This window comes from Mustelus asterias, chromosome 2 (genome assembly GCF_964213995.1).
Source record: "Mustelus asterias chromosome 2, sMusAst1.hap1.1, whole genome shotgun sequence".
In the NCBI taxonomy this organism is placed as follows: domain Eukaryota; kingdom Metazoa; phylum Chordata; class Chondrichthyes; order Carcharhiniformes; family Triakidae; genus Mustelus; species Mustelus asterias.
Window position 1 is genome coordinate 118,634,481 of NC_135802.1, and position 23,527 is coordinate 118,658,007.

General features: G+C 41.9%; 1 protein-coding gene across 2 annotated transcripts in view; it reads left to right on the forward strand.

The window, feature by feature from the left end:
- Window positions 1-23,527, forward strand: part of LOC144510730 (triple functional domain protein) — a 589,246-nt gene that overhangs the window by 27,382 nt on the left and 538,337 nt on the right. The gene's annotated exons all lie outside the window — the stretch shown is intronic.

Here is a 23,527-nt window from a genome sequence, read left to right on the forward strand (position 1 = left end):
GCCTCTCTTTTTTTACGACTCTTATGAAAAAATTTACCAAGCTTCCCGCTGCACTTCCCAACATCTCCTTGCCAATTTTTGACTCATTACACTCCTGGAAATGCTTTGGAACATTTTTCTAGCTAATAAACAACAAGCTTGTGTCGTTGTTGGATTTCACTCTGCCCTAAGCATGAAATGCATTTTGTACATTGAAATTGTAACTTGTTAACACAAATTAATTTAGTTCTTTATGTTTGCATTGTGAGGTTATCTGTAGTAATTGTACATTGTGGTTACATTATTAACCTCAGAAATGCCTGTCATTGATAGGTGGTTTAATTGGAGCACATTACATGTTTGGTTTCCTGTATGCAGGAAAAGGGTCTGGATTGACTGAGCAATATAATTGAATTTTTTTAAAAATTCCTGATTGTTGTGCATAACTTTCCTTTTTCCCCTAGCTATTAAAGTGTGCAGCTGATTTGTTCCCATTGCTTTGAGGCTATTATTTGCAGGCATACATCTAACAATGACTTGAGAGTAATTCTTATTGATTTCAGCTGTCTCTCTCTCTCTCTCCCTCAACCTTCCCTTCTCATTCTCCCCTTTTTTTGTGTTTTTATTCCATAATCTGTGAAGCTTGTTGGCAAATAGCGTTGCTTGATGTAAAGGTGATGGTCATTTGGTGGAAACGTCTAGAATTTTGAACAAAATTAATAGTCACATGGACAAATTCAGGTAGGGGATTTTCACAGTAACCTCATTGCAGTTTTAATGTAAGCCTACTTGTGACACTAATAAATAAACTTTACAAACTTTAAACTTTAAGGATTTGTTGAGGGGAAATTGTGTTTGACCAACTTACTGTGAAGAGGTTACAGCGAAGGTTAATGAAGGTAATGCTGTTGATGCGGTTTACAAAAGACATTTAATGCAGTACCACACAACAGACTTATGAACAAAGTTATAGCTCATGGAATAAAAGGGATGTAACATGGATACAAAATTGGCTGAGTGACAGGAAAAAGCGTAGTGTTTAATGAATGTATTTGGGGTTGGAGGAAGGTTTGTAGTGGAGTTCCGCAAATGTCGGCGCTATTTGTAATGTATAGTAATGACCTAGACCTTGGTGTACAGGACAGAATTTCAATATTTGTGGATGATACGAAACTTGGAAGCATTGTGAACTGTGGGGATGATAGTATAAAATTTTAAAGGGTACAAGTTGGGTAAATGGGGGGACAGGTGAAGTTCAATGTGGAGAAATGTGAAGCGATTCATTTTGAAAGGAAGTGGAAAGAAAACGCAAAGCAAAGGATACAATTCTAAAGTGGATTCAGGAGCAGAAGGACCTGAGTGTATAAGTGCATAAACCCTTGAAGGTGGCAAGACAGATTGAGTGAGAAATTAATAAAGAATGTGATATCTCGGGTTTTATTAATAGGGATGTTGAGTACAAGAGCAACGAGGTTATGGTGAACTTGTACGAGACCCTAGTTTGGCCTCAGCTGGAGCATTGCATCTAGTTCTTGATGGCACATTTTATGAGAAAAGTGAAGACACTGGAGAGAAATAGAATTAGAAAAGATTCATGAGAATTATCCTAGGGATGAGAAATGTCAGTTATGACGATTAATTGGAAAATTTGGGACTGTTAACCTTGGAGAAGGTTGAGAAGAGGGTTGATAGAGCTAGGAGCTGTCAGTTGGCACAGTGGCGAGCACTGCTGCCTCACAGCACCAGGGACTTGGGTTCAATTCTGGACTTGGGTGACTGTGTGGAGTTTGCATGTTCTCCCTGTGTCTGTGGGTTTCTTCTGGGAGCTCTGGTTTCCTCCTACAGTCCAAATATGTGCAGGTTAGGTGGATTGGCCATGCTAAATTGCCCCTTAGTGTCTCAGCTTAAGGGGATTAACAGGGTAAATATGTGGGGTAATGGAAAAAAGGCTTAGATGGGGTCCTCTGTCAGAGAGTCAGAGCAGACTATATGGTCTCCTTCTGCACGGAGTGATTCTATTCAAAATCATGAGTTTGGACAGAGTAGATAAGGAGAAACTGTTCCCATGTGTTGGGTGGAGAGATCGCAGATGGAGTTTAATCCGGACAAATGTGAGGTAATGCATTTTGGAAGGTCTAATAAAGATAGGAAATGTGTAGTATATGGCAGAACCCTTAAGAGTATTGATAGGCAACGGGATCTGGGTGTACAGGTACACAGGTCACTGAAAGTGGCAATGCAGGTGGAGAAGGTAACCAAGAAGGCATATGGCATGCTTGCCTTCATCGGCTGGGGCATTGAGTTTAAAAATTGGCAAGTCATGTTGACGCTTTATAGAATCTTAGTTAGGCCGCACTTGGAATATAGTGTTCAATACTGGTCACCACACTACCAGAAGGATGTGGAGGTTTTGGAGAGGGTACAGAAAAGATTTATCAGGATGTTGCCTAGTATGGAGGACATTAGCTATGAGGAAAGGTTGGAGAAACTTGGTTTGTTCTCATTGGAACAACGGAGGTTGAGGGGTGACCTGATAGAAGTCCACAAGGTTATCAGGGGCATGGACAGAGTAGATAGTTAGAAGCTTTTTCCCAGGATGCAAGAGTCAATTACTAGGGGGCATGAGTTTAAGGTGTGAGGGCAAGGTTTAAAGGAGATGTACGAGGCAAGTCTTTTTACACAGAGGGCGGTGCCTGGAACTCGCTGCCAGGGGAGGTAGTGGAAGCAGATACAATAGTGAGTTTTAAGGGGCGTCTGGACAAATACATGAATAGGATGGGTATAGAGGGATATGGTCCCCGGAAGGGTAGGGTTCAGTCGGGCAGCATGGTCGGTACAGGCTTGGAGGGCCGAAGAGCCTGTTCCTGTGCTAAAAGTTTCTTTGTTCTTGTGTGAAGGGATTGAGAATGAGAGAGCACAGTTTAAAGTAATTGGCAAAAGAGGTTATGGCAACATAAGACACAACTTTTTCACTCAGTGAATGGAATGTGCTGCCTGAACATTCAATTGAGGCATTCAAAAGAAAATTAGATTATTATCTGGAAAGGAAGAATGTAGGGAATGGCACTAAGTGAATTCATTTGGGCATGATGGCCTGAATGGCTTCCATCTGCACTGCAACAATTCTGTGAAGATCAGTGCTTCCATTAAGCAGCCGTGCTTGTGGAGATGTGTTAATCTGAAATAAAGACAAGAAATACTGGGAAACTTAACAGGTCAGGCAGCATCTGTGGAAAGAGAAAAACGGTGAAGCTTTCAGGTCAATTACTTTTTATTAGAGCTAATTATAAACAGTATTGATGCAAATGCAGAGTCAGGAAAAAATAGGATGGGCAGGGAAAGAACAAAGGAAAAGGCTTGTAATGGTTGGAAAGAAGATAATACCGGGTAAAATGTGGAAATGTCAACAGCTTATTTTTCTGGTACCTCAGAGTGGTAGCCTGTGCTGCTTGTTGCAGGATTCTGTCTTGAGCCGAGGTGTAATGTACTTGTGCAGTAATGGGGCGAGGTGTGCTCGCGTTCCAGCATATTCTTCACTGGCCGGGCGACAAAGTCTGTGATATTTCGGCCCTTGATTCCCTCTGGACGGCCTTTCAGACGGATGTTATTTCATCCTTGGCGTTCTTCCATCTCATCACATTTTTCCCTTGGGGACCTAACCTCCGATGTCAAACGATGTCTTCAACTCGGAGATAGAGGCATTTAGTGGAAGCACTGAGTCCTCAAGCTCCTTCAAGCGGTCCTCATGGGCGACGTTGACACCTTGGAGAGATTTAACAGATGATCTGAGCTCCTCTCTCAGCTCGTCTATCTTGGCCTGCAACTCAGTGACCCATCGGTCCAACTTACTGTCCTATCTTTGCATAGCCTCCATAATAGCTTCCCCTGTCCTTCGCTCAACATGCTCTGTTCAGGGATCCCTCCAGGAGAGCGTGGTGGGGACCCCCCTCTGCCCCTGTAGTCCCACTCTTCAATTTTGTTTTGCCTCCTGCCATTTTGCCAGTGCCTGTGAGCTTACCCATTTCCTCCAGCCTGGAGTGCTATTTCTTGGGCCATGTATCAAGCTGTCTCGCTGTTCGATCTACCAGAGTTCTTACATGGATTACTTTTCGCCTTACTGGCTGAATACAAGCAGCAAAGTGTTCCCAGCTGAGCTGCAAGTTACAACTCTTCTCCTTCACTTTAATTCAACCTTGGCTGGGTGAAAACAGAAACAGCTCAGTGTACCCAGGCTGATCTGACAGTTGCAGATTTTATGACATTGGAGTTCTTCCCTGGGCACTTGACTGAGTGAAAAAACTACAAGATGGTTCGAGGCTGAACTGCAAGTACTGGAATGCCTTTCAATGAGCTCTAGCTGCAAAAAAACAATCCAAAAGTAGAAACAACAGCTTGCAATTTGCAGCAGGACCTCAGTGGCTCCTACTTCCCACCTAATTCATCCTTTCTTGGGTGAAAAAAGAACAAAGAGAATATTTGCAGACTGAGCTGAAATCCACAGCCGCCCCCCTCCACTGAGCACACAGTAAATTCCAACTGGCGGGAAGGGATCTAAAAATAACCCTTTCCATCTAGATTTTCGAAGTTCTCTCTTTGCACCTGCACTCCAGGTATGTTTAAAGCTTGCTTGATGTACATTAAACTCTCTCCAGACCTCAACAAACAGCCGGATTTCAAGAAGGATCTTGCCACCTGTGGATCATGCTTCCTCTCTCACCAGTGCCATCTTTGATCCCCCAGGTGGTTAATCTTAAATGCTCTTATTTTCACGCATTAGCATGCTTGAAATTCAGAGATGCTGTTTCACCTGAAGATTGTTAGTTGGCATCACTCGTGTCCCAGAGTACGAAGACTTGGGTTCAAGTTCCATCCCAGAGACATGAGCTCAAAAACCTAGGCTGACACTCCATTGCAGTGCTCAGGGAATGCCGCACGGTTGGCTGCCATTTCTCAGAAGAAATATTAAAATAAGGCCCTATCTGCTCCTGGGGTGGCGTAAAAAATCCCATGGCACTATTTTGAAGAAGAGCATGGCAGTAATATTCAATCAACTGGCCAATATTAATCCCATAATCTATGTAATCAAAAATAGATTCTCTCGATATTTTCGCATCTGTTGTTTGTGCTTTTCGCAGAGTGGTTGTCCCAGTTCCGACTTTACAAGTGATCATAACTGTAAAAGTGTGCACTTGGCTGTAAAACGCTCTGAGACATCCTGAGGTCATAAATCCAAGTTTTTCTTTTGCCAGCAGCAGCTAGTTGTGTATGAGATTTATTTCACTTCCTCTTTTTACTGTTTTATGCTTTTCAGCTGTTTATTGGACCAATTTTAAATGGTTGAGATAGATGCAGTTTACCTTCAGTTTTTTGCCATCTGAGGGAAACTTGCATCAGCTCCTCCATCCTGGCCTCTGGCACATCTCTGATTTCAATTGGTCCCCCATTGGCGGCACCCCCTCAACTGCTCAGAGACGGTAAATTCTGGAATTTCCTCCCTAAATATCTCCGCCTCGTTACCTCTCTCTCCTTTTAAGATGTTGCTTAAAATTTACCTCTGACCAAACTTTTGGTTATCTGATCTTAATTTTTTGAAGTGATTGGTGTAAACTTTTGTTGTGTCATAGGATATTTTAGCATGTTAAAGGGGCTGTATAAATGAAAATTGTCTCAATATAAAAGCTTAAATAAATAATAATCAAGTGAAAAGTAAATTAGTGATTGGTGAAAATCTGAAATAAAAACTGAACTGGTGAGGGGTCAACACCAGACCATTAATCAACCTTTTCAGGAGCTGATGGGCCTTCTGTTTCATGCAGCATTTTATGTAAATACTTAAAATTTGAAATAAAAGTCCTATGCGCTGGAAATGCACAGCATATGGACCAAAGTAATACTGATGAAGGGACACATACAATACAATATTTTTGCCTCCCTCAGATATTGATCAACTTGCTGTACATTTTCTGTTTTTATTGTCGATCCATGTCAGTGTTCCTTTTTTTTTCTTCCACATGTCCTGTGGCCTGGTTATGGGAAATTATGGCCACAGATATTTTGTTTGATACACGCCAATTATTAAAAATGTAAAATGCCGATTGACTTTTTTTGAGTTAAGAATCTTTTTTACTATCCCATGAGCTCGTTGTATAATGCAATTGATACCTTCCTTGCATTGCATTTCTCCTTCATCTGGCGTAAAAACACTCAAAATTCCACTAATAACTGATGTTACTGACATCAATTACTTGGTTCATGACCATGATTTTAACTATTTTCCAGGTGATTTGTGCTCATGGCCTTAGTTTGAACTCTCAAGTACTTAGGAAAAGAAAGTCGTCTTATTCTGCCAAAAGTGAAAATGAGAAACTTTTCAGTATTTGGTGCCTTGTTTGATCATTCTAAACCAATTCACAGACTTTAACTATGATGCACCTTTTTCTTTACTTAAAGATATTCAGAAAATTAGCAACCCATTCTGTTATATTTCTGTATTTCAAGAGACACATTAAATTATTCTAATTGGAGTTTCTTAGTATTGGTTGATAGTCAAATTTTTTAAAGTTTTGAAATTGAAGTGAATCATATTGCTTGTGATCAGATTGCTATTTCTGTTTTGGGTGGGGAAAAGCTGTGATTCAGACAGGAAATGAAAAAGCAATTGTTTAACGAATACATTTTTTGGAATAACGGGATTTGTTAAAGGATGTGACTAAGTGCTGGAAGAAAGATTTTTCTTTCCTATTTTGGGGAAAGTAGAGCAAAAAACAAAATCAAGCATGAGTTGAAAATAAGGGAAAATTTGGATTCCACCTCCTATACCTGAATTTTGCACAGCTGTTTTCAATAAAACAAAGATATTTGGAGTTGCTATTATTTCAATTGGAAGTAAAATTCACTTTTGTAGGCAAAATGGAAGAGAGAAAATGTCAAAGAAAAATTTAGAGCAAGTAATGAGTCATAGAACATAGAACAGTACAGCACAGAACAGGCCCTTCGGCCCACGATGTTGTGCCGAGCTTTATCTGAAACCAAGATCAAGCTATCCCACTCCCTATCATCCTGGTGTGCTCCATGTGCCGATCCAATAACCGCTTAAATGTTTCTAAAGTGTCTGACTCCACTATCACTGCAGGCAGTCCATTCCACACCCCAACCACTCTCTGCGTAAAGAACCTACCTCTGATATCCGTCCTGTATCTCCCACCACGAACCCTATAGTTATGCCCCCTTGTAATAGCTCCATCCACCCGAGGAAATAGTCTTTGAACGTTCACTCTATCTATCCCCTTCATCATTTTATACACCTCTATTAAGTCTCCCCTCAGCCTCCTCCGCTCCAGAGAGAATAGCCCTAGCTCCCTCAACCTTTCCTCATATGACCTACCCTCCAAACCAGGCAGCATCCTGGTAAATCTCCTCTGCACTCCTTCCAGCGCTTCCACATCCTTCCTATAGTGAGGTGACCAGAACTGCACACAATATTCCAAATGTGGTCTCACCAAGGTCCTGTACAGTTGCAGCATAACCCCACGGCTCTTAAACTCCAACCCCCTGTTAATAAAAGCTAACACACTACAGGCCTTCTTCACAGCTCTATCCACTTGAGTGGCAACCTTTAGAGATCTGTGGATATGGACCCCAAGATCTCTCTGTTCCTCCACAGTCTTCAGAACCCTACCTTTGACCCTGTAATCCACATTTAAATTAGTCCTACCAAAATGAATCACCTCACATTTATCAGGGTTAAACTCCATTTGCCATTTTTCAGCCCAGCTTTGCATCCTATCTATGTCTCTTTGCAGCCTACAACAGCCCTCCACCTCATCCACTACTCCACCAATCTTGGTGTCATCAGCAAATTTACTGATCCACCCTTCAGCCCCCTCCTCTAAGTCATTAATAAAAATCACAAAGAGCAGAGGACCAACACTGATCCCTGCGGCACACCGCTAGCAACCTGCCTCCAATCCGAAAATTTTCCATCGACCACCACCCTCTGTCTTCGGTCAGACAGCCAGTTGCCTATCCAATCGGCCAACTTTCCCTCTATCCCACACCTCCTCACTTTCATCATAAGCCGACCATGGGGGACCTTATCAAACGCCTTACTAAAATCCATGACTAGCCACTAAGTCATACCAAAAAAGAATGCTCCAGATTTGGACACCAACTGTTTTGAATTAGTCAGAGTGCCCAGTTGGCCTCCGTGTAGCTGAGTTGGCGAGGAATGAATTGACCAGAGCTCCTTCTCTTGAACACAGTACAGAGGCCACTCCTAGATGTAGCCATTAAATTTGAGCAGAATCAATGACAAGAACTTATATTTACATGACGTGTTTAACGTAATGAAACAGTCCACGGCCCAGCAAGGTGGATTATAAAAACAAAGTATGACACAAACCATAAGAAGTATTAAGTCAGATGACCAAAAACTTGGGCAAAAATGGAGGCGTTAAAGAGGAAAACGAGGTAGAGAGATGGAGAGGATTAAGGACGGTATTCCAGAGCTTGGGGCCTAGACAACCGAAGACACGGCCATCAGTGGTGGAGAAATTAAAATCGGGAATTCACAAGAGGCTAAGGTTAGAGGAGTGCCAATTTCTTGGAGGGTTGTGGGAGTTAGAGAGGGGCAAACCATGGTGGGATTTGAAATCCAGGATCATTTTGAAATCAAAACTTTGCTTGACTGGGAGCCCATGTGGGTCCGTGAGCACAGGGGTAGGGAAAAGGGACTTGACACAGACAGTTGGATGACCTTGGGTATATGGAGGGTAAAATGTGAATGACCAGCCAGGAGTGGGTTAGAAGAATTGAGTCCAGACTTAATGAAGGTATGAAAAGGGTTTCGGCAGCAGATGAGCTGAGATGGGTGAAGTTGGGCAGTGTTGTGGAGCTAAATAGGTTGTCTTAATGGTAGCATGATATGAGATCGGAAACTCATTTTGATGTCAAGGTTGTGGACAGACTGGCTTAATCTCGAACTGTTGCCAGGGGAATGGATGTAGTCAGTGCCTAGGGAACTGAGTGTGGAGCAGGGACCAAAAACAATGACTTTGGTCATCCCAATGTATAGTTGAAGAGAATTTCTGCTTATCCAGTACTGGATCTTGGAAAAGGAATCTAATAATTTCACAACAGTGAAGGACTTGATAGAGATGCTGGTTAGGTACAGCTGGGTGTCAACATTGTACATGTGAAAATTAACATTGTGCTTTTGAATGTTGTCAGGTGGTAGCATCTAGATGAGAAATAGGAGGGGGCAAGGATAGTTCCTTGGAGGACACCAATGGTAACTGTGAGGGAGTAGGAAGAGGAGCCATTGCAAGTGATTTTCTGGTTATGATTAAGCAGATCGTATTGGAAGCAGGTGAGAGCAATGCCAGTTGGCTGGATGATAGTGGAGGGCATACTTCAGTCATGCTTGATTGTGATATTACTACAGCACTTGGTAGCATCTCTACCTCTGAGACAGAAGCAAGTGCCACTCCAGGATTTAATGGTAAAGCAAGGTACATTCGTAGCCCAGTTTGGGTATCAACCTGAAAATCCTTCCAACATATACCAATGGCAGGCAGTAATGGAATGAGCGATTCTTGGTCAGCCATGGAATGAAAAGAAAATTGAGTTTGTCCCATTAGTGTTCATAGCTCCAGATACAATATGCATGTAAAAGTGTATGTTGTCACAGTAACTCACACGCTTGGGCTCCTTTGGGCTCAGTTTGGTTAGACTTGGGGATGAAGTATGTCACATGTGAATGAGGCTGTAAAGGACTACCAGTGATCGTAAGACGCAAGAGCGGAAGTGGCCATTTGGCCCATCGAATCTGCTCTGCCATTCAATGAGATCATGACTGATCTGATATAATCCTTAACGCTACCGTCTTATCCCCATAACCCATGACTAGCTTAGGGGTTTTAAAAAAAAGGGTAGCATGGACAAGTTGGGCGAAGGGCCTGTTTCCATGCTGTAAACTTCTATGACTCTATAACCCTTGATTCCCTTACTAATTAAAACTTTGTCTATCTACTTAATGATCCAGCCTCTACAACCCTCTGTGGTAAAAAGTTCACTACCATTTGTGAGAAAAAATTCCTCCTCGTCTCTGCCTTAAATGCATGATCCCTTACTCTGAGATTGTGCTCTCTGGCCCTAGATTCTCCCACAAAGGGAAGCAACCTCCCAGCGCATACCCTGTCAAATCCCCTGAGAATCCTATATGTCTCAATAAGTTTGTCTCTTCTTCTCAATTTCAATGCGTACAGGCCCAATGTACTCAACCTCTTCTCATACGAAAATCCTTCCATACTCAGGATCAAACTAGTGAACCTTCTCTGAACTGCCTGCGATGCCAGTATATCTTTCCTTAGATATTGGGACCAAAACTGTTCACAATATTCCAGATGTAGTCTAATTAGTGCCTTGTATAGTTTTAGCAAGACTTCCCTATTTATATGCCATTCCCTTTGAAATAAAGGCCAACATTCCATTTGCCTTCCCTATTACCTGCTGAACTTGCACGCTAGCCTTTTGTGATTTATGCATGAAGACTCCAGATATCTCTGTGCTGTAGCTTTCTGCAGCATTCCTCCATTTAAATAATAATCATCTCCTTTATTCTTCTTAAAGTGCTTAACTTCACATTTTCCCACATTATATTCCATCGGCTAAGTTTTTGCCCACTCACCAAACTCTTTATATCCCTCTGTAGACTCATTGTCATCTTCACCACTTGCCTTCCCACCTATTTTTGTGTAATCTGTAAATTTGACAATAGTACTTTCATTGAGTAATTGTGGCCCCAGCACTGATCCCTGTGGCACTCCACTAGTTACAGGTTGCCATCCTGAAAATGCTTTTCTTCTTCCAACTTTCTATCCTCTATTAGTTAGCCAATCCTCTGTCCATGCTAATACACTACCCCCAACACCATGGACTTTTACCTTATTAAGTAGCCTTTTGTGTCCACTGATCCCTATCCAAGCATATTTGCAGAGTTTTCAGAGAGAAAGCGAGAAATTGAAAGATGAAAGATTTAATTGTTTGCTACCAAATTACAGTGACAATCAAACCAGTCTATTGCTATTTATTGGCTCAGTGAACACTGTTCATTCCTAAACCTGTTGCTCGTGACTTTGTGTAGCTGTTTTTTGCAAGGTTATTTTGTGAAATGCCAGACACTGTTGCTCTCAAATTGAACTGCAGAATAGGTTGATTACCTCAATTTGGTGATCCATGTGATTAACCACAGAATATTGTACATTTAGCTTGAAACTAAATTGATTATATAGCTCAACTAGAGGTATTAAACTGTCTATATATGCAACACAATAAGTGTTCGTTTTTAGTCAGGTCTCTTGCTGGAGCTGCTGTATTTGATATAAAAAGAAAGAGTACTGGAAATACTCACGCAGCATATGTAGAGGGTTAAACAAAGTAAACATTTCAGGCTGATGATCTTTGTGAAAAATGGAAAAAATTGGAATGTAACAGGTACTGAGTAAATGAAGAAACCAGAAAAGGGAAGGAGAGGGGAAAAACAGAAGGGAAGGTCTGTGGTAGAGTGGAAGTTCAATAACATCTTTCTATCTGTGCAAGATGGTGGACATGCAGCCAGTCCATTGGAGAGAGGTTTACATTGTGAACTTTTGTTGATGGCTGATGAAGCCAATCCATGAGAAATAGCTTCTGCCACAAGTGCTGCATTTGGTGTGGTTATCACCAAATTGTGGGTTGTTTTCAGTGTTAGCACCTTTAAGCTGCTGTAGCCACTGATTGTCATAGTTGTGCACGCTAACTCATAGGTGCCATGTGCTCATGACGCCATTTCCCTTTGCAGTTGACTAGTGTCTCCCAGGTGTGACCTTTGCGCCATGCTTGCATGTATCCTGGAATTACAGTTTTGGGATCTTCTGGCTGTTATGCTGCCATACAGTAAATTCCAAAGTGTCTGTCTTCCATTCTGCAAATGTGCCCAAAAACAAAGTTGTTTCTTCTTGATGAGTGTGAGCATATTTTGGAGATTTGTCTTTGAATTTGTGTTTGTGATTTTGCCCTCCATGAGATGCCCAGCATGCATCGCAAGCAATGAAGGTGAAAGTTGTTGAGATTCCTTTCTTGGTAGCTGTAAGTTTGCTGTGCTTCACAGCCATGTAACAAAGTGCTGAGAATGTAGGGTGGAAGGTAGAGATGATGGTGCAAAGCAAAAGGGAAAAGTGGAGAAACAGACGATGAGTCTTCAGAAGTTATAAATGGTTATAGCATAATCATGACCAACAGCTGCTGTCTGAAAAACGGGTGATTGTTATGATCTGAAATGCTGAACTTGGCGTTGAATTCGGAAAGATGTAAAGCAGTGATGAGCAACCTGCAGCCAGGGATCCTTATGTGGCCCACCTGGGTTCTGAGTGCGGCCCATGAGAAATTTAGTTGACCATTCCCCAAACACAGGATGCTCAGATTCCACTAGTTTCCATCTGCGCAGTTTCTTCCGTACCGGCATGACTAAAGTGATACGCATGTAAAAACAAGGACACAAGAAGTTAGGTGCATGTTGATTCCACACAACATTGACTGTGGGAGCCTCTGTGTCCAATCAAAGTATAAATATTTCTTTTGTTTTTACCATTTCAAATTGATGACAGTTCGATTAAGATATGGATGATTAAGCATTTTCTATAACTTGTGAAATATTTTGTGTGTATTAAATATATTCAATTTTATTTGTGGGGTCATGGTTAGTGAACAAGTCTGACTTCAATCTTCTGGCCCACTCACTAGCCTAGGTTGCCCATTACTGTTCTAAAGTATCTAATTTTAAGACTGAGGCATTATTCCTTGAATTTCTTTTGAGCTTAACTTGAATAGTATAGGAAGCCAAGCACAGAGAGGTTAGAGTCGGGAGCCTGGGGGAAAAATTAAAATTTCCCCCTGAGGTGACTTGGAAGTCAGGCTGAATGGATGGAATAGTCCTTCTGCAATTCTGTACAGAGAAGGGAAGATGTGTTTGGTGGTGGCAGAAATGGAGGTTGTGTGGGTGGAACTCTATCGTAGTTTTGGAAGGAAGGAATAGGGGCGAGAGAATGGAATGGACATGGTCCAGTGCCTTGTCACTTAAAGATTATTTATCAGTGTCACAAGTAGGCTTGCATTAACACTGCAATGAAGTTACTGTGAAAAAACACTGTCAAAAGCATCCTCCATTAAAGAGAAAGATTATGTTGGAAGCACTGGCCTGGAAAGTGGCATCATTAGAGCAGATGCATGGAGAAACGGAGAATGGAACCAAGTCTTCACAGAAAGCCATCTTGGAGGTAGTATAGTCAAGATGGCTGTGGAAGTTGGTGGACTTATTTACTAATATCTGATTTTCAGAAATGGAGGTAGAAAAATTAGGGAGGGCAAGAGTTGGAGATGCCATGTGAAGGAGAAGTGCGGGTGGAAAGAAAGTTGATGAAATTTTCCAATTTTGAGGCAAGAACTGGAAATGGCACGAATAGTCATCAGTGTACCAGAAGTTGTAAGGAATGTAACCTGAGTAGTCTTGGTAAAAATAATGCTCCTATGTTCCCATAGGAACATCTTTTAATTGGAGAAAATGAGTGGAGTCAAAAGAGAAGAGCAGCATGAATAAAATGCAAAGCTTTTGGCGAAAGAGGAAACTGCTAAATTTCAGTTTGGAAAGTAGTCACCTATACTTACCAATGAGGCAGATTCAGTTAGGAGCTTAACTGTACATGAGCTTTTACTTAAAGCAATTGTAACATAATTGAGTTCAATGTCGTGTTTGAAAAGGAGAAATACAAATTGGCTGCTGAGATTCTAGATATAGGTAAGGCTGACAGTGGGATAAGATAGAAACTGTCCACAGTAAACTGGGCAAATCTGTTTTTGGTTAAAATAAGAGATCATTGGGAGGTGTTCTAAAAACAATTTAAGGTGTTAGAGAACCAGTTTATACCCTGAAAGGACAATAACTCCACTTTCCAAAGACAACTTTGGGCAACTGAGTAAGCACGAGACAACATAAACGATCCTGGTGAATGGGAAAAGTGTAAGAGCTGATAAAGCAGATTGTAAGAGTTGCAGAAATGAAGTGTGGAAAGAAACTTGCAAGGGATATCAAAGACAACATGCCAAACTTTAGAATTACATTAGGATAAAGAGGGTCTGTAGAAGCAATATGGGCCCCTTGGAAACTGGTAACAGTGATATTGTCAGTGAAAATAAGGATGTGCTGAATAATTACAGCAGTACTTACAATAGAGGAAGAGGTCAGCATACAGCTAATATTCAATAAAGATTGAGGACTCAACAAAGTTAAAGAAAATAATGGCACTAAAATGAGACAAATCGCCAGGACCAGCTGGATACAACTTTAGAACCCAAGGTTCTAAAGGAAGTAGGTAAGCACATCGCATATGCTAAATTATAATCTTCCAAAGTTCTCACGATTCGGGAATCGTTCCTTTAGTTTGGAAAATTGTGCCTGTCACTCTGCTATTTAAGAAAGATGAGAAAGAAAACCAGGGAATTAGAGACCCACTTAGTCTAACATCTGTCATCAAGAAATTACTAGAGTTTGTAATTAAGAATAGGGTGACTGCCTTGAAACCTTTCAGTTGATGAGAGAGAGCTAGCATGGTTTGCAGTTGTACGTTGTACAATTACCATTGTACATTGTGCCTGACAAATCTGACTTTTTTTTTGAAGAGGTGACTAAAGTGTTAGGGGAATGTTTTGAATGTTATTTATATGGACTGTCTTCTGGCATTGATAAAGTCCCTCGAAAGAGACTGTTTAAATTTGAAGCTCAAGAATTGATAGCAATTTATTGAACTGGACAGAAAATTGGCTGGGTAGCAGTGTCCAGCAATGATCTTTTTTGGGCTTTAATTATTCACCATATTTATGAGCAACTTTGATGATGGGGTAACTAGGGATGGGTAATAAATGCTGGCCAGCTAGTAATGCCCATGTCTCACAATAAATAAAAAGAAAGCCACAAATCTTGATTTTGCTGATGACCCAAAAATAGGCAGCATTGTAAGCACTGTAGTTGGACTTTTGAAATTACGGAGAAATATTGATAGATTAAGTGAGCAGCAAAATTGACAAATTAATTTAAATGTTGGCAAATGTGAGTTTATGAACTCTGGACCTAAAGAGGATAGAATTGTTCTTTCTGAATAGTGGAGAGCTAGAAACAGTGGAAGCTCAGAATTTGTGGTCCAGATACATAAAAAAAAACAGGTACAGAAAATAATCAAAAAGGTTAATTGAATGTTAGTGTTTATATCTAGAGGACTAGAATACAAGGGGTTAGAAATCATGCTTTTGTTGTGCAAAGCTCCAGCTAAACCATACTTAGAATATTGTGAGCAGTTGTGGGTGCCACACTTTAGGAAGGATGTATTGGCTTTGGAGGGAGTGCAGCATAGGCTTATGTGAATGATATCTTGGACTCCAAGGTTTAATGTGATGGCACAGCGGCTACCTCACAGTGCCAGGGACCCCGATTTGATCCCTGGCTTGGGTCACTGTCTGTGCGGAGTCTGCACGTTCTCCCCGTGTGTGTGGGTTTCCTCCGGGTGCTCCGGTTCCTCCCGCAGTCCGAAAGACGTGCTGGTTAGATGTATAGGCCATGCTAAATTCTCCCTCAGTGTACCCGAACAGGCGCTGGAGTGTGGCGACTAGGGGATTTTCACAGTAACTTCATTGCAGTGTAAGCCTACTTGTGACACCAATAAAGAAAAAAAGAAATAAAATGAGTTGAGATACCACAAACTAGGGTTGCACATCCTGGAATTTAAAAGATTAAAGTGATTTGATTGAAGTTTTCAAGATATTGACAAATATAAGATAGATGAAGAGGAAAGTATTTTTGCTGATTGAAAAGTCTAGGACTATGATGCATCATCTTGAAATTCTCTCCAGACCTTTCGGGAGTGATAGTAGGAAACACTTATACGTGCAAAGAACCATAGATGTTTGACACTCTCTCCTGTAAATGGTAACTGATGCTGGATCAGTTGTTAAATTTAAAATTGAGGTTGGTAGTTTTTTTGCTGACCAAGTGTATTTAAGGATATGAGGCAAAGACAGGATATAGAATTAGTTCACAGATCAGCCCTGACCTCAATGAATAATGCATTGTGCTTGAGGGATTAAATGGCTTGCTCCTGTTCCTGTGTAAAAACAAGTGCAGCCAGATGGAGGAGGGTGGCCGTGGATGGGAAGTCGTTTGACTTCTTTAAGGAAGAAGCAATGAGCCCTCGGCTGTTCTGGTGGGGTATGGAGGTGTAGAGAAATTGGGCTTCCATAGTGAAAGAAGATGATTAAGGCCAGGAGTCAAATTTTAAAATGCTTGAGTGTGCCGAAATACAGTCAGAAGTAGATGGGAAGATCCTGGTCAAGGGAAGAATAAAGAGTCAAGATAGGAGGAAATGTATTTCCTGGGGCTAAAGGGACAGTCCTGTATGTGGATCTTGGGAAGGAGGTGGAAGTGGACGTTGAAGGATGGAGGTACTATGAGGTTAAAGACTGCAGGGAAGCTCTCCAGATGAGATATGGTAGTGACAGTCTGGAAAACCAGTGCTTGATGTTTAATAATGAAGTAGTGGTCCAGAGAGTTGGGAAGAAGGGCTGGAGAGTTTGTGTTCAGTCTCTGCAAAGTAGCGGTTCCCCAATTTGATGCTATATTGATAAACTTGCAGTTTGCATTCCATACTAATTTAGATTTATGGGCAGGACTAATGTTTCATTAATAATGTTTAAAGGGAGGGGGTTCTTGCTAAAAATGCCAACTTGGTGCCAAGATCAGCTTTCTGTAAATAAGTTGCAAACGGCTGTGTCTTGCTAGTAACTTCTGCCAAATGAGATGTAGATAAGGTTAATATTCTTAGGAATTATAGGAGGGTTTGATCTCCATATTCATGTTCATTAAATGCTTGGGGTTGCTCACTAATTAGAGAAACTTTTATTAAATATCTCCGGTACCCATTTAGAGCTTGGTTTCAGATGGATAGTTGCACACTTAGTTTGGATCTCTGCCTGAACACAGTCTTACATATATTGAAATTCCAAGGATGCCATTTAGAGCAATAATGCATCATGAAAGAAAGGGTTAAACAGGTTTAATATCCAATAAGAGAGAATTTAACCATTGCCCCATGACACTCGGTGGCATTACCATCGTTAAATCATCCACTTTCAACATGATAGGGGTTATCATTGACCAGAAGATGACACTAGCTAGCCTTATAGATACTGTGGAGCAGGTCAGAGGCTATGAATCCTGTGGTGAGTAATTCACATCCCGACTCTCCAAAGCCTGTCCACCATCTACAAGGTGCAGGTCAGGGGTATGATGGAATATTGTCCACTTGCCTGGGTGAGTGCATCTCCAACAATACTCAAGAAGTATGACACCATCAGGACAAAGCAGCCTGGCACGGTGACACAGTTTGGGGTGTTATGGTGACACAGTGGTTAGCACTGATGCCTCACAGTCACCGGGGCATGGGTTAGATTCCGGCCTTGGGTAACTGTCTGAGGTTTGCACGTTCTCTCCCGTCTATGTGGGTTTCCTCTGGGTGCTTTAGTTTCCTCCCACAATCTAAAGATGTGTAGGTTAGATGGATTGGCCATTATAAATGTGCAGGATTATGGGGATAAGGAAGAGGTGTGGGCCTGGGTGAGATGGTCTGTTGGAGAGTCGGTGCAGATTCGATGGGTAGAATGGCCTCCTTTTGCACTGTAGGGATTCTTTGGTTCTGTGGTTTGATTACCACCCCATCTACAAACTTTCATGGCATCCCATTCACAAATATTCACTCCCTCCACCACTGACGCACATTGATAGCTGTGTGCAACACCAAGACTCCTGAGACGCACCTTCCAAACCTACAAATGCTACCATCTAGAAGGACAAGGGCAGCAGACACATGGGAACATCACCACCTGCAAGTTCCCCTCCAAGCCGCTCACCATCCTGACTGGAAATATAATCACCATTGGGTCAAAATCCTGGAACTCTGTCTATAACTGTGGTATACCTGTACCACATGGTTCAAGAAAGCAGCTTGCCACCACCTTCACAAGGGCAATTAGGGATGAGTAATAAATGCTGGTCTAACCAACGACACCCACATTCAATGAATTAATAAAAAATAGACTTTCTACAAAAGTTTCTTCATTTGTAAGTCTGGTCAATAAGTGTGTAGCAACAGAAAATTGCGAGTGTGGGAAATATGAAATTAAAACAGAAGCTGTTGCAAATGCACAGCTAATTTGTTTGCCACTGAAAGAGAATTATATAACAATTACCAAAAACACTAACAGATCGTATAAATCCAGGTTAACCTGCTGTGTATCTTCAATTTTTTTTTCTTTTACTGTTGAGGCTTTCCTTTTTGAAGTTGGAGGTGAAAATTCCTCATTGTGTTTATCTTTATATCTAGTAGGAGATTGCGAGAGTTGGATATCTTTGATGTATATTTAGCACTTGTGTTGATACTGCCCTGTTCTTCATGCCTGTTGGCTACAACTTAAACGTAAAACAGTGCCTTGATCATAATTTATCCCTTGACCAACATTACCAAAATGGCTTATCTGATTATTTCAATTTGCCCAAAGTCTGATGAATTATTAGATTTTATGTCCAGCAGGCTGGAATGCAGATGGGTGTAAGTTACGTTGCATTTGTACAGTCTGGTTCGACTATATCCAGAGTATTGCATTCAGTTTTGGATACACCATCTTGAGAAGACTATGTAATGGCCTTGGAAGAGGTGCAGTGAAGGTGCAAGGCTAAAATATTTAATTTGAGGAAAACTTACATGGGCTGTTTTCGTGTTCCCTTGAGTGTAGAAAGTCAGTTGAGTTGCTTATCATGGTTAAATAAGTTGGTAAGGTAGGTAGAAACTATTTGATCTGGTTGGGAAGTGCAGGACATGAGCTAATTGGCAGAACAGGCTCAAGGGGGCGGAGTGGCCTATTCCCATTACGACTGAAATTGATCTTTGTGCCAACTTACTGTGCAAATCATTTGTCATGATTGCCTACATAGCAGTAACTGTGCTTTGTAAGTAACATGAAAGATGGTGGAGAAATACAAGTTGTTCTTAAAGCTGCCTTATTTGGTAAATCTAGTTAGATCTGTTTATAGCTTTTACATTTGGCTTACAACTGGTTGTGCGGGAACTGTGCATGAGGAACCCAGCATTACATGTACAGCATAAAAATCCCTTTAGGTTCCAGTAACCAAGAGCAGAATTTTGTCTAATGTTTAATTATTTCACCCATTTTAATATAATGAACTGAGTATTGTGTTTTGTTAATCTTAACAAATTTTAATGTAGTCATTGACAAAAACTAAGTTTCTTTCCTTTGTTTAAAGAAAGCAAAAGACTAAAATAGAATCTTCCTGACACTGGTGTAGGTGCTGCTTTGTGGTTCATTTGGTAAGAGTAGTGCCCAGTTTGACACTTTACCGTCCAGAACAGGAAGATGTTAATTTCAATGTGTGTTGAATTAGCTAATCACAGTAAAGATGGCAGATTACTGCAGTTGCTCGTGTTCTTGTACAGGAGCGGAATAATGTTCTCTCTTTCAATGCTATTCATAAACTACTGCATGAAGTCATACCAGGTGACATTGAATGTTGGATGAGTTTAGATTGAATGGCGTGTCTATACGCAAAACTTAAGCTTGGTGAGCAATGACCATCTGGGAAGAATGCAGGACAACAGTTGGCACCATTTTGGAAGCATGACTCTCCACTGTTGGGAAAGAAGGGGAGCAAGAATGAAAAAAATACTTGTATTGGATGAATGTATGCATTGGCTAAAGGTTGATCATATGTACTGAGCAACAAAAGGAGTTGGTGACATTTTTCTTTACCCCCAACTCTAGTGCTGTGCCTCCCTTTCCAGACATTTTATCTCAAGAGTACCAGCTCCCACCAGTACCAAGAGCCCATTCTTAATGGGTGTTTATTAAGAATTAGACTTACCATTGTGAAACTATAAGTGACACACAGCTGTGTCTCATGCTGTCTGTATTCTGCTTGTGAATGAATGAACTTGCTTTTTTTTTCCTGACTAGCCCTGTCCCTTGCCAAAGAGCTTATAAATAAGATGGACCTCTTGTGTTGCTGCTATGGCCTAGGAATAGACTAGGAATGATCCCTCTTAGATTGTTCCTTCCTTTCAGTGGGGAGGTCCCTCCCACAATTTGGTGGCTCCTGTTGAAAGCAATAGTGTGACAAATTTTGACTGTGAGCCTATGTTCTATTTACCATGGCATGCCCTTTTTATTTACTAGCACTCTTGATTTCCTGAGCTCTTTTGAAAAGTAAAAATTGACAAGACATTTTGGATTTTCCTTCCTGTTTTCCCAAAGACCATTGAATATAAGAACATAACACACAAGGAATTGGAGCAGGAGTAAGCCATGTGGCTCCTTTGCCATTTGGTAAAATCATGACTGACGTTCCACCTCATAACTCCACTTTGGTGCCCTATTTCCCATATTCTGTGTATAGAGGGCATACAGAAGATTTATGAGAATGTTGCCTGGATTGGAGAATTTTAATCATGAGAAAATCTTGGATAGGTTTCGGTTGTTTTCTGTGACACAGAGGAGAAGAAAGGGAACCCTAACTGAATTAGCTGAAGTGGATAAAATTATTTGGGGATGTGCATGTGTGTGTGGAGACGGTGGTGGGGATATGGAATTCACTGCCCGAAAGAGTGGGCGAGGCAGAAACCCGCATAATATTCAAAATATACTTAGATATGCATAATAATAACCGATAACGCAACAGACCAAGAATGGGAAAGTGAGACCAGGCTGGATAACTACTTGTTGGCTGTGACATGAGCCAAATGGCCGCCTCCTGTGTTGTACATTTCTTTGATTCTCTTAGTCCATAAGAATCTTTTTCTTGATATGTTTATTGAAATTTTTCTTATATTTTACATAGCAAACAAACACAGATACAGATCCACACAGTGCTCGCCTGTACATTCCAACGTGGCTGGGCTCGGAGCTCCCTGTGGCCAGGGAAAAGCCCCTGGTATCCCTGGCACCCACCCTGCCCAAGTCCCGTCTAATTGCACCGGTATTGATGGTGATAATATGAAAACAAAAAGGCAGAGGAACACTGCTGGAAAATCAACTGAGTGCCCAAACAGTCCAGGCTACAAACTAGCGAGCGGAGAAAAGAAAGAGAGAAAAGAAACAGCAAAGGAGAGAGAAGAAAGAGAGGGAAAAAGAGAAAGGTTCTCATGTTGGTCCCCACACCTCGGCAGGGTGAGCGGCCGTACTCGGGTAAACAGCCAGACACGTCCACCAATCCGGAGGGGTGGGGGGGTGGAGGGGGGGGGTGGAGGAGCACTGTGGGAGCACCCATGGTCCTGGGGCCATCGGATATCTACTCACCCGGCTTCAACTGCAGCGTCCCAACATGCGCTATAAATGGTTGCCAGGAGTTCTAGAACCTAGCAGTGGATCCATGAAGCGTGCACCTCATCTTCCCTAGCTTAATGATATCTACCACCTCCTTCACCCACTGAGTGCGTCAGAGATGCACCTGATTTCCACCTAAACAGGATTAATCATCTTGCCAGGAGTGTGATGAAAGCTACAAAATCCGCTTGGAATTTCGACAGCAGCGAATTTAAAGGCACGACCCCAAACAGGGCAGCCTGGGGGAATGCACTTATGTCCTGATCTAGCGTTGCCGCAATCGTCTCAAATATCGATGTCCAGTAGTTATACAGTGATGGGCAAGCCCAGAACGTATGTAAGAGGGTGGAGGGAGCTTGCCGGCACCATTCACAAATGGGGCTTGTGCCTGGGTACATTCTAGAGAGTCTAACCCTAGTTAGATATGCTCTGTGAAGGAGTTAACATTGTATCACACCCAGCTTGGCACATATTGAGGAAGAGTGTTCTCGATGCAGCACCATGTCCCAATCCTCCTCCGAAAACTCCTCCGCCAGGTCTCGTTCCGATTGACATGAGCCAAATGTGGGCTCTGCTATGTTAAACACTGTTAAAGAGTTTTGTTGGGACAGAATTTGAGAATAAAGAACAGAAATGATACCATGAATAGTAATAGAAGGCACTAAGAAGATGTCAATGGAGGCACAAGGTGGGAGCGTCGGAAATTGGGGGTCAGCGCTCCGCACAAAGTCTCGAATTTGCAAATATCTGTAAAAGTGCGTTGCAGGTAAAACAAACTTATCACCACCTGCTGGAATGATGCAAACACGCCTTCCACATACAACTCCCGGAATGTTCTGATTCCGTGCTTGGCCCATATGCTGAAGGCACCATCCAAAACAGACGGAGGAAAAAAATGGTTAGCCGATACTGGGGAGGCCAGCAACCAGGCCTGAAACCCAAATGGCTTCTAAATTGCGTCCAAATTCTAAGAGTTGACTTGATAGTGCACTCCTTGTATACTGGGAGAAGGAAAGATTTATCAGGGAACATATCAAGGCAGCCAGGAAAGACGGAGCACAGGAGGAGGATTCTAATTGCAGCCAACAAGGAGCCTCCTGTTGGATCTCTCTCTGCACCCAACACACTACCGCTCTCATATTGGCTGCCTAATAAAATAGAAAATTGGGCAATCTCATAGCCCCGTTTAGGGCTTTGCAAGACTGTCTTCTGCATTCTTGGGTTTTTACCTATTCCAGACAAAGCTTGAAATGAGCCGACAAGTCTGTGAAAAAGGATTTGGGGATGAACACCTGGATGCACTGAAAGAAATATAAAAACTTTGTTAGTATGTTCATCTTCACCGCATTGATACGGCCTGCTAACTATAACGGGAAGATGGATCAACTTTTGAGGCCCTGTCCCATCCGCCCCATGAGTGGAATAAAGTTAGCTCCAAAGAGCCCACTAAATTTGCTGGTCACTTGCACTCCCAAGTAACTAAACTGCCTAGTGACAATCTTGAAAGGCAGGGTATGGAGCGGAAGGCTACGAGCCGCTGCATTCAAAGGAAAGAGCTCACTCTTATTCGAGTTAAGCTTGTACCCCGAAACATGACCAAATCTCTTGAGTATAGATAAGACTTTGGGAATCAAGTTGGATGGGTCATCTACATACAGCAATACTCTCCGCTCGATTCCCTCCCAATCAATCCCTACCACTCGTTTGCTGTTGTGAAAAGCCGCAGCAAGAGGTTCAATAGCAATGGCAAATGACGGGGGAGAGGGGGCATCCTTGCCTAGTGCTCTGGGAAAAAGAGAAAAAAGCTGAATGCACATAGTTTGTCCAGACCGAGGCTAGCGGGGCCGGAGTACAGTATTCTGACCCAGGAGATGAAATATATAATCCTGTTCCATCCAAGCAAATGCTTTCTCAGCGTCCAGTGAGACTAACATCTCTGGTAGCTTAGAGGTGGCAGGCGCATACATAATTTAAACAGCTGCTGAGTATTCGAGTACATATGTCTATTTTTAATGAACCCAGTCTGGTCAGGCAAGTTGACAGAGGGCTGAATGTCCTCCAAGCGAATGGCCAGAAT